At 37.1% G+C, this 12,602-nt stretch overlaps 1 protein-coding gene across 2 annotated transcripts in view; it reads right to left on the bottom strand.

Annotated features, from left to right (window-relative positions):
- Positions 1-12,602, bottom strand: part of MOB3B (MOB kinase activator 3B) — a 97,820-nt gene that overhangs the window by 41,127 nt on the left and 44,091 nt on the right. The gene's annotated exons all lie outside the window — the stretch shown is intronic.

The following is a 12,602-nucleotide window of genomic DNA, read 5'->3' as shown; positions in this document are numbered from 1 at the left end:
GAAAATAAGTTACTTATTAGCTCAAAGGTCCAATGCAATTGAAGCGCACTGGTGTGTTCAGTCTAGTGGAGACCAAAAGGACCTGAATGCAAAATTAATCATTAGATCCCTAACAGAATGTTCCATTCATGTGAAAGATGTTGACGTAAAAAAATAAATCAATTTCTACCACTGTTAGAATACTGGCCATCAAATGTTGATCATCTAGAGTTCCGACACAAAGATTCCTTGATGTTGCTATAGACCAGAGGTGCGAAACAATGACCCCTTTATGAATTGTGGACTTCAACTCCCAGAATTCCTGAGCCAGCCATGCTGGCTCAGTAATATTGGGAGTTGAAATCCAAAAGTCATAAAAAGCTTATCATTTCTCTCTCCCCACTCCTGCCTTAGATAGATCATATGCTGCAACGTCCTACCGGTCAATGACTACTTCAGCTTCAACCGCATCAACATAAGAGCACGCAACAGATTCAAACTTAATACGAAGCGCTCCAAATTTGACTGTAAAAAATATGATTTCAACAATCGAGTTATCGAAGCGTGGAACTCATTACCGGACTCAATTGTGTCAACCCCTAACCCCCAACCTTAGACTCTCCATGCTTGACCTCTCCAGGTTCCTAAGAGGCCAGTAAGGGGCGTACATAAGTGCACTGGTGTGCCTTTCGTCCCCTGTCCAATTGTCTTTACTTTCTCTCACTTATCATATATATTTTCTTTCTTTCTTTCATATATCCTCTCCTCTAAGTTCACTTTTACCCTTATATATATTACTACATGTCTATTTTCTTCCTATGTATTTGTGTATTGGACAAATGAATAAATAAATAAATAAAAATAAATAGATGCTGCAATCCCAAAGCAGAGTAATTGAACACCAAAATTACCTATGATTAAATGGCTTTAAGCTAGTATTTCAGTCTCTTTCAGCCCAATTTACTTCACAAGCTTGTTGTGAGCAGAACTGCCATTGTCTTTACTTCACAGGGTTGTTGTGAGCAGAACTGCCAATGACCCTTTTATGACCTTTGGTCTTCTCTGTGCACTGCGTAGAGAATCCAGGCAATGGGTTAAATCTCAGTCACATGATTGGAATTGAGTAACATACCGGTAATTGAAACACACCCTCTATGTACCGCTGGAGAAGCCTGCCAGTTTCAAAATGAAGAAGATCAAGGAGGATGTGTAAGTAAATTCAATCCAGTCCTGGATCGTAACTGCTCAGACTCTCTCTATGCAGCGCAGAGACCTTTTAGGTAAAACAACAGCAGTTCTCCTATGCGCTGCTGTGAGACTCCAACAATGGATATACCCAAGCCTAAGAGTCAAGGGCGGGAGTAGCTCGGTCCAGGGATGACACCATAGAACAAACCCTCTGGAGTACTCGCCTCCCAAAGACTGCCTCAGCAGGTGCGTAAGAGTCCATTTTCTAGTTCTTGACAAAGGACAATGGAGAGACCAATGTGGCCGCCCTGCAGATGTCCTCAATGGAGGCCGGCATGGCCCAAACCACTGATATGGCCACGCTGCAGGTGGAGTGCACAGTGACTCTGGCCAGAACTGGTCTTGCCTAGGATTCATAAGCTTGAGCAGTCTTGATCCATTGACTGATCGTCTAGGATGACACTTTGTGACCCATGGAAGCAGTTGGAAAGCCAGAAAGAGTGCTTCCAACTTCTGGAAAGAAGACATATGTTTGATGTAGGCCCAGGTACTAAAATGAAAGTGAAACTAAAACTGCAAGGAGGCAAATTGCTGGGAGGGAGAGGCAGATGCAGAATTTTATTTTCCTGTGCTACTCAGTTGCTGAAACTGGATGCAAGGAGGTAAGTCAATAACTATAAATGTTTACAGAATGCTCAAATTGTTAGATTTATTTTTTTAAAAACTGCTTTATTGTTCTAGACAATTTAACAAAATGAAGAAGCTTTTTAAAATAAATGCTTGATCTGAAGAGGCCCAGTACTATTGTATCTTCTTTTAAATAGCAGAGAATAATATATACGTCAAGAGAGCCACATCAATTTTAACAGCATCTATGCAAGTATAATCTGAAATGTAATAGTGTCCTATTTGGTGTTAAGATCCAGTAGGAGTGGCAGTTCTCGTTAGCGCACCAACTAACCAGCACCATTCTTTAGCAATTAGAAAATACAAACCTTAACTTTATTAAAGGAGAGTTTTGAAACTGGCGGGCTTCTCCAGCAGTGCACAGAGGGCATGCTTCAATTATGTTAATCAACTCATTTCCCAATCACCTGATTGAGATTTAACCATTGCTTGGACTCTCGCAGCAGTGTATAGGAGAAAGGAATATTAGGCATGTTTGCCATTTTGAGTTACAAGATAAAAAATGGGATAAAGAGCCGAGGTGACGCAGCAGGTAGAGTGCTGTATTGCAGAGCATTGAAGCTGACTGTAGATCTGTAGGTCAGCAGTTCAAATCTCATCACCGGCTCAAGGTTGACTCAGCCAGCCATCCTTCCAAGGTGGGTAAAATGAGGACCCAGATTATGGGGGCAATATGCTGACTCTGTTAAAAAGTGCTAATGCTAACATGTTGTAAGCCGCCCTGAGTCTAAGGAGAAGGACGGCATAAAAATCTAATAAATAAAAATAAATAAACAGGCTATAAAATGAAAGAATAGGAAATGGAGGAATCCAATTACTTTTGGTACTTTTTCTTCCCTTTCTTTTACCTACGGATTTCCAAAGATAAAAATAATGTGGCTAGAAACCCTGGTAATACCTCATGTATATCTAAAAATAATAAATGAAACCATGTGGTTTTCATTATGACACTGCATGCATCCAGATAGAACTTTTTACACATTTTTCATGCAATCAGATGAACATTAACCAAATAAAAACATCTGTGAGGGAAGGAAAAGACACATATTACCTCATCCTCCCCAAAAATGGGAGGGGAATATACCCATTGTGCATTTCTGACTGTTACAATTATTTGGAATTCTACAAATACTGTTATATTAGCCCTTGACCTTTCTTTCATGCGTATTAACAATTAGACAACCTCTCTTGTGTCTGGACTGAATACTCTAAGGCCACAAGTGTCACAGTTACACAAGGCTATGGGAACTATGAAACAATCTGTGTCATTATTTTAAATAGTGCTTGTACAAGCTGGTACCTCCTTCCACTAACAGGAAAAAAACAATAATTTTGACAGCACATGTTATTTGTGGACTTGTATATGCCAATCTAGATGAAATGCTAATATATATTGCAAGTCCATATATGATATGACATACTCTAAATAAATAAAATAAATAAAATAAATAACACATCTCAACAATAGGAAAAAGGTACTCAGAATATATTAAATGTAATAAAAATACTCATAATAATGTAATGTTTAGGAAAAAGAAGACTTTACGCTCCAAGGAAAAATAATCCAATATTAGCATGCTCACTCATGGCAAATATTCACCATACCTATAATTTTTTTGGCAATACATGATACCTCGTCTTACAAACGCCTCGTCATACAAACTTTTCGAGATACAAACCCGGGGTTTAAGATTTTTTTGCCTCTTCTTACAAACTATTTTCACCTTACAAACCTGCCGCCACCACTGGGATGCCCCGCCTCCGGACTTCCGTTGCCAGCGAAGCACCTGTTTTTGTCTGGAGGTGGGGTTTCCCAGCGAGGGGAGCCTCAGTGAAATCGCAGCATCGCAAAAAACACAGAGGTCTGGAGGTGGGGTTTTGAGGACTTCGGTGTTTTTGCAATGCTGCAATTTCACTAAGGCTCCCTTCGCTGGGAAACCCCACCTCTGGACTTCCGTTGCCAGCGAAGCACTCGTTTTTGCGATGCTGGGATTCCCCTGCAGCATCACAAAAACACAGAAGGCCAGAGGTGGGGTTTCCCATGGAGGGGAGCCTCAGGAGAATCCCAGCAGCGCAAAAACGGGCGCTTCGGCTGGCGAAAGGGGTAAATTTTGGACTTGCATGCATTAATCGTTTTTCCATTGATTCCTATGGGAAACATTGTTTCATCTTACAAACTTTTCACCTTAAGAACCTCGTAAGACGAGGTATCACTGTATTTGTCTTAATTCCTATAAAGGGGTTAACAAATGAGAATTTCAAAACTGATTGGCAGTCCACTTTAAAATCAAATTCAAGAAAAATAATGGGATTCATTAAAAAGTCGTTTCCTGCTTTTTAAAACGTGTAGTCCATGCTCAATAAAATTAAAGTGAAAAATGGGAAACTGGAGTAAATATAATGATTTCCTGTGTATCTGTTTTCACATGATGTAATATGCTCCAATGAATCCTTGATTTTGATGAAAGATTGGGTAATTTTGGATAGAAATGTGAAGAGCAACTTCAGGCATCTAACACATGGAGCCCTTTATCTACACTTTCCAAATAGAAAGCAGCTGCTGCATAAAGAAGAAAATGCAGAGAAATGTTTTAAAAGATTTTTCAAATCAATGTCAACATTAAACACAGTAGCAAAAATGTTTTGACCAAGATGTCAGATAAAACATACTGTTAGACTGTGCTTTATAATATTCCTGTAATATTTGAGATTAACCCCAAAAGGTCTGCAGGTATTTCAGTGGATGTGTATACTGTACCAGTTTCCCTGTTCAATAAGTAATTGTAAATTGTTTATTTTAATGCTTGGGTGTTTTTATTATAAGGAAGCAATTTTCATTTGTTCTTTAAAAGATACGTTCTTGCTTTCAGTTTATTGTTTCTATAGTTACATATTTTTCTTTTTTTAAAATATTGTGACAGAGTTGAGACCTGCAGAGGTATGGTAAGCGAAGTACGGTATGTCAAAAATATACACACATCCCACACATTTAAATTCTAGTCACTGCTAAACCTATACATTCATTTCTGAGGTCCTTTTAGTAACATTGGAGCTAATGGTCTTAAAATTAAGCCTGCCACGAAGACTTTACTTATTAAACTTATATGCTGTTCATCTTCCAAAGATGACTTATAAGTGGCTTACAATCCTTTAATAAAAGTGCCACATAAAACATTAAAACAATAAATAGAAATCTTAATTTAAATCCACTTGTTGCCTTGGACGGGAAATGAACACTCGGACACCAAGCTGGGTAAAATGGGTCACTTTATTAAATATTAACGAAAAGACCTGCAGGGGTCGCTAAAAGGGGGCAGAGTTTCCTGAACGCAAACATGCTTGGGCAACTAAATGGGCGAACTCCATGCCAGGTCAGGGTGAGGCATGCCCCGCCTATACCCAGCCCGAAAGCCACGCCCAGCGTGTGGGAGGGCACCCCCTTCACACCGCTCCATCCATGGAGGAAGCATGAGTTGTGTGACGGGGGTGCCAATCATCTTACAATGCCCAAAGGAGAACACACAGTTGATACTGATACCCTTTCCGCCCCGTTTCTGCCATATAGTGACCAAGTATATATACATCCAATTGTTGAGTCAAAACCTATTTACATACAGATGCACCCCATAACCACAAATCCTTCTCCTCATCCAGGATGGAGTAGGCGAAAAAACAATCCGTAGCAAATGCTATAAGATTGTAAAAAATTCCTACTTGGTCCCAAACCAGGCGACCTATAAAAACACCCTGGATTGAGTGGAGGGTGGGTGGGTGTCCACTCAGTGGTAAGCTCAGGGGGCAAGGGAAGCCAGGGGGTGAGAGCCAGCCCTGATAAAGGGCGCACTCCCCGCCCCCGGCCTCCCAGAATGCCAGAGCGACCACTGGGTAGTCAGGGGTGTTAGTAAATCCAGCTGGATGGGTTTTAGTGCTGGAAATATTATTGTCATCTTATTACATAGAGCTGTTGATACAATCTGGCATGAAAAAAATACTTTAGCTTAGTTAGCCTAATTGAAATTTGTCATGTATGACTTCTATTTTTAAGTCTAAGAACTGTAGAGCAGGACTCTCTAACTTGAGGAAAATCAGTTGGATGAAATTCTCCTGATTATTTTGTATGACCCAAACTTTCCTGGCACATACTGGATAGTGAGAGATGGATGTAAGGCATCATCCTGTTCTCAGTCAGATGCCATAGATCAGTGACAGTGAACCTTTTTTTCCTTGGGTGCCAAAATAGTGTGTGTGCATGCTATTGCATGCTATTGCGAGTGCCCATGCCCATAATTCAATGCCTAAGGAGGGCAAAAACAGCTTCCCCTGCCCTCTGGAGGTTGGAAATGGCCTGTTTCCCAACTTTTGGTGGGCCCAGTAGACTAGTGTTTCACCCTCCCCAGGCTCCAAAGGCTTCCCTGGGGCCGGGGGAGGATAAAAGACAAAGTTAAGGCTTTGACTGATTGGAATATTTTTGAAGATACCTCTGCAGACCTGGATGAACTCACAGATATTTTAACATCATATGTCAGCTTCTGTGAAGACCTATCTGTGCCAACCAAGAACCTGCAAATATACAACAACAACAAACTTTGGTTCACAGCTAAAGTTAAGCAACTACATCGTTGCAAAGAGGAAGCCTATAGAAAAGTTAATTAAATGTTGTACAATCAGGCCAGAAATGTATTAACAAGGGAGATCAGAGTAGCAAAAAGAAGCTACTCTGAAAAGCTAAAGGGCAACATATGAACCAGCAAACATGTGGAGAACTTTTTTCCTCTAGCAAGTTGTTCCACAGCGACTTGGTCATGGTAGTTGTCGTAGACCCACTGCAATGGAAAGGATCAGGAGCTGGAAGAGACAAAACTAAATTCCAGACTAACATGCTGACTCCCTTGAAGGATATCTTAAAATATATTTCTTGCCAGCTTAACTTGGATATTTTGAGAGACTGGGGGTGTCAAAATTGGCATTGTTGGTTAACCTTTTGTGCTAACATGGCAATATTTTAATAATAATTATTATTATTATTTTTTTTTTTTGAAAAATACTTTATTTATTTACAAGGATAGTTAAAAACAGGGAAGGGGATTGGGAGTAGGGGAAACAGAATGAAAAATTGGAGGTAGGATAGGGTGGGGGGGAGAGTTCAAAAACAAAACATATTATCATAGAATTGTAGTACAAGTGAGTTATAGTACACAAGTGTTTTAGAAAAAATGTAATAACTCTTACTTTCTTAATCTTAATATTTACATTTGGAAGTAACTCAAATGTAGTATTTCTTAGTATACATATATTGACATTAAGGTTCTAGTTGTAAAGAGGTGGAGTAAAGAAAAAGGAAAAAAGAAAAAAAGAAAAAAAGGGAGAAGAGAGAAGAAAGAAAAAAAAGAAATAGAAAAGAAAAGAAAAAGAGAGAGAGAGAAGAATCTGCATTTAATGCAGACGTTTTTATGGACGACTTTTGTTTGGTTGTAGAGTAGGGAGTATATAGGTAATATGATGGGTGTGTATAAAGATTAATTATTCTGAAAGTAGTCAATATGTTTGTAATGTGTGTTGAGTTAGTTAGAAAACAGATAAAAAGAGATTTGATATATTTTCTTGTTGCAAATTTAATTAGTTTTTGGTGCTTCTTTTCTAATTTATTTTAATATTTATTTAAGTGTTGAAGGTACTTTTGGGCATGGTAACGTATGAACTTTACAATAAGAATTTTTTGTATTTTTTCTGAGAAACCCATTTATGCCAATTTTCCCATGCTTCGTAATATTCTGAGTCTTTTTTGTTTTGTGCTTCCATTGCTATTTTGGACATTTCAGCACATTCGTTAATTTTCGTAATTATTGTAAAGAAAGAGGGTACTTGATCGGATTTCCAATGAGAGGCATATGATATTCTGGCTGCAGTTATAATTTGTAGTATAAGGTATTTTTGTGTCTTAGTAAGGTTTTGTCTGAATATCCCCAAAAGATATAGCTCAGGTTTGAGTGATAATTTGATTGACATGACTTGGTCGATTAGGGATTGAATTGTTGTCCAGTACTTTTGTGCAATTGGGCATGTCCACCATGTGTGGTAATAAGTTCCAGGTTTGGTCTTGCACTTCCAGCAGGTCGGTGAGAGGTTGGGAAACATTTTGGATAATCTTGCTGGGGGCAGATGCCAACGGTAAAACATTTTAATTTGGTTCTCCTTGTAGGACATTGCCGTTGTCATTTTGTAATTTGATGTCCATGTTTTCTCCCACTCAGTTAGATTGATCGTATATCCAAAATTCTGAGCCCAAGCTATCATACAACATTTCACTTGCTCTTCGGGATTTTCTTGGATTAGTAGGTAGTTGTACAATTTTGAGATCATTTTTGTAGAAGGGCCAAAAAGAATCGTGTCTATTACGTTATTATTTTGAAATCCAAATTGCTTTTTGTGTTGCTCATATTTTAATTTAATTTGTAAATATGTTAACCAGTCTATATTAATTCCTTGGTTGTTCAGTTGTTGTTTGGAGATAAGAGCATCTGATTCATCGAGTAGTTGTTGGTATCTCAGAATTTTAGAGTACGAGAAAAGATTGGGAAAGGTTAGTATTTCATTAGGGGATATCCATTTTGGTATTGAGGTGTAATAGTTTTTTTTAATAGTAAACCATATTGTTATTAGAGTTTTGCGTAAGTAATGATTTTTAAAGTATTTTGGTATTTTGTGGTAATCTGCTGTCAAGAAAGTGTGCCACCCAGCAAGAAGATCAAATCCTTCCAGAGTTAAGAGTCTTGTGTTTTGAAGCGTAATCCAATTTTTAATCATGGTTAAAGTAGTAGCTTGATAATACATATAAAAATCTGGAAGTCCAAGCCCACCCCTGGATCTAAGATCTTGAAGATTTTTCAATTTTATTCTGGCCTTCTTCTTGGTCCAAATAAACTTCTTTACTTGTTTGTGAAGAGTGTTGAAAAAAGTTTTATTCAGATTTATTGGAGCAACTTGAAATAAATAAAGAAACCTTGGAAGAATGTTTGTTTTTATGGCAGCTATTTTCCCCATAATAGATAAGTTTAATTTTGACCATCTGTTAAGATCTTGTTGTATTTCTTTTGTTAATCGTTCGTAGTTGTCTTTTTTGATCGTAGCATAATTTGAAGTCATCCAAATTCCTAAGTATTTAATTTTTTTTGTGGTCTTTATTTTAATTAATTCTTCCAAGGTAAGTATGTCTTTTGGTATCATATTTTTTGTCAAAATTTGAGTTTTATTTTTATTGATTTGGAGGCCAGATATTTCACCAAATTTGTAAATTTCGTCAAGTAAAATGGGTGCTGTTCGAATTGGATCTTGCAGGATGAATACAATGTCATCCGCAAAGGCCTGCAATTTGTAATGTTCTTTTTTAATCATAATGCCGTGAATTAGTGAGTTGTTTCTTATAGTTTTGAGAAAGGTCTCAATGGCCAGGATAAAAATAAGTGGGGACAGAGGGCATCCTTGACGTACACCTTTGGTGATGGTAATTGTATTAGTGATATCATTGTTAAAGAGAATTTTGACCGATTGGGTAGAATAAATAGATTTGATTAGGTTGAAAAATTTGGAGCCGAAATTCATAAATTTGATTTGATTTATAAGATAGTGCCATTGGAGACTGTCAAAAGCTTTTTTGAGATCCATAAATACTAATGCAGCTGATTTGTCATAGTTTTTGTCATAGTACTCCAAGGCATTTAGTATAGTTCTTGTATTTGAGGAAATGTTTCTTCCCGGAAGGAATCCGTTTTGGTCAGGGTGGATAATTTTATTTAATATATTTTTTAGTCTGTCCGCAATTATTGATGCAAATATTTTATAGTCAGTATTAAGTAATGCAATCGGTCTGTAATTCTCCAAATGGTGTCTATTTTCAGTGTCCTTAGGGATAAGGGTTATATAGGATTCAAACCAGGACGTGGGCAATTTTGCATATGAGAGCGCATTGTTATAGATGTCTAAAAGTATGGGTGCCATTATATCAATATGATATTTATAAAATTCAGATGGGATTCCGTCTGGTCCTGGAGTTTTATTGTTTTTTTGTTTGTTTATTGCAGCCTCAATATCCGTAATAGAAATAGGTTTGTTTAGAAGAGTTCTTTGGTCTTCTGTTATCATATTTGTTTGTTCATTTGTTTGTAAATATTTTGATATTAAATCGGCATCCAAATTTGAGACTTGGTAGAGTTGTTGATAGAAATTTTGGATAATTTGTTTTTTATCAGAATTGGTCGTTTTCAGTTGTCCAGAAGGGTCAACTAAAGTATCTATGTTTCTATCGGATTTTTGATGGGCTAGTTTGAGAGAGAGCCAACGTCCTGGTTTATTGGCTGCTTCAAAATATGTTTGTTTCGCATTTTTAACCTTTTGAGCAATGTGTTGTTGTGTTATTAAATTTATTTGATGTTTAATCGTATTTATTTCTAGTAGAATTATGTTATTTTTAGGATCATTGCAAAGTAGCTTTTCTGCATTTTGAAGAGAAATGTTTAATTTTTGAAGTTGCGCATATTTTTCTTTGTTTTTATTTGCTGTATATGATATGTAAATACCCCGTATGTATGCTTTAGTGGCGTCCCACGCTATTTCGTTGGGTATCTCGCCATTGAAGTTAATTTGGATGAAAGGGGGGATATCTTTCTGTATTTTCTGTTGGAATTGTTTTTGGTTTATCACTGTTGAGTACATCGACCATCTATGCGGAATATTGTAAGTATTGTCTCTAATTGTAAGTAGAAGGGGATTGTGATCTGCCCAAGTTGCGTTGAGTATTTGAACATCAATTATTTGATTTATGATTTCTATATTAGACCAAGCCATGTCAATACGTGAGCATGTTCGATGGGGAGGAGAAAAAAAGGTATATTGTGTAGATTTAGGGTGAAAGTATCTCCAAATGTCTTTTAAGGCATATTCATAAATTATTTGTTGAAAGGTAGAGGGAATGATGTTACGAGTACGACACTTGGAGTTACCTTTATAATCCTTGTTTACATCAACTATTGCATTAAAGTCTCCAATTATCACGAAATTGTTAAGATCTAATTCTAATATTTTTTTGTGTAAATTTTTAAAATAGGGAGATTGTCTAACAGATGGTGCATATATTGATATTATATTTATTGTTCTTTTATTTTGTAAGGTTATTTGCACAATTAGTAATTGACCATTTTCATCGTTATATATTAATGTTGGAGAATAAATTTTTTTAACATATAGAACTATACCTCTCTTTTTTTCGGGGGCGGAAGCACAAAAGAATTCAAACTCAGATTTGATTTTAAAGTTGGGGATAACTAAAAGAGTGGTATCTTCTTTTTTAATGTGGGTTTCTTGTAGTGAAATTACATCATAGTTATTTTCAAATAGTTTATGAAATATTTTTTGTCTCTTTTTATATGAGTTCAGACCATTTATATTTGTTGAGAATAGTGTAATTTGGGGTTGTTTATTGTTGTGGTGTTGGTTCTTTAGGTTTCTCCTTTCTTGCCTCAGCTCTTGCCCGGGTAACTGGTCCATGTTTGCTTGACTCGCCATTCTGGATTTGTAATTCCTGGTCATTGTTTGTCTGATTGTCATCAAAGGTAGGTTCTTCATTTCGGGGAGTGTCTCTAGTGTCGAATTCCTTAAGGGCAGATTGATCCATCTTCAGGATGTGGGCGTAGAAGTCTCTTGCATCTTCGGGAGTGGAAATTTTATATTTTTTGTCCAGAAGTGTGACCGTCATTCCCTCTGGTATCATCCACCTAAACTGTATAGATTCTCTATTTAATTTGGTGGCTAGCGTTTGATAGGGTTTGCGTTTCTCCCTTACTCGCTTTGGAATTTGGCGTAGTATTACTATATCTCGACCTTGGTGAGAAGCCGGATTATCCTTGGAGGCATTGTAAATTTCGTCTCTGAATTTTCTTTTGAGGAAACGTACATGGACCTCTCGTGGGAGTCTGTTCCGTCTAGCATATGAAGTTGTAAGCCGGTATACCTCATCCATTTGTGCTAAAATTTCGTCCGTTGATTTATCAATGATTTTAGCTATTATTGTCGCCACCGTGTGAGGAAGGTCTTGTTGATCAGTTTCTGTAATATTTTGAAAACGCAAAAAAAAGGCTGATTTCTCGAGCTCCAGGTTCATAAGGGACTCTTCCAGGGATTTGTTGGTGTATTCTGCCTTCGCTTCTGAAAATTGGAATTTGGTGTCCATCCTGTTGGTTAGTTCTTCAATATTATTTATTTTTTCTGTATTCTTGGTAATTGTTTCACAAACAACATCCATTTGGTCTTCCAATTTGGTCGTTCGCTCCTCAAGATGACCCGCATGTTCTTGAATCTTCTTGATGTCCTGCTTCATTTCTCCCATCGTTCCCTTAATAGACTCAAAATTAATATCTAAAGTGTCTTGCATTTTGTTCATCTTCTCCAGTAAGGCGTTTAGTGATATATTGGAAGTTTCCTGTGTTTGTTGTTGTTGGAGAGATGTTTTGTCTGACAAGTCAGTTGAACGTTGCTGAGTTGGATTTGGTGTTGCAGGCTGGTTGGGGTTTTTCTTCCAAGATTTCATAAGAGTTGATTGGTTTGAGGCAGACATTTTTATATTAAGGAGAGGTCGTTAGAGCAATATATAAATAGTATGTATAATGTAGTAAAAGGATTTATGTAGTGTAAAGAAATGTATGTAATGTATATGTAGTATATATGTAATATGTAATATGTATGTGATGTTGTCAGAA

Source organism: Erythrolamprus reginae, chromosome 2 (genome assembly GCF_031021105.1).
Source record: "Erythrolamprus reginae isolate rEryReg1 chromosome 2, rEryReg1.hap1, whole genome shotgun sequence".
NCBI classification, from domain to species: Eukaryota; Metazoa; Chordata; class Lepidosauria; order Squamata; family Dipsadidae; genus Erythrolamprus; species Erythrolamprus reginae.
Note: the sequence above shows the minus strand (reverse complement) of the source record. Positions and strands in the feature narration are given on the sequence as shown.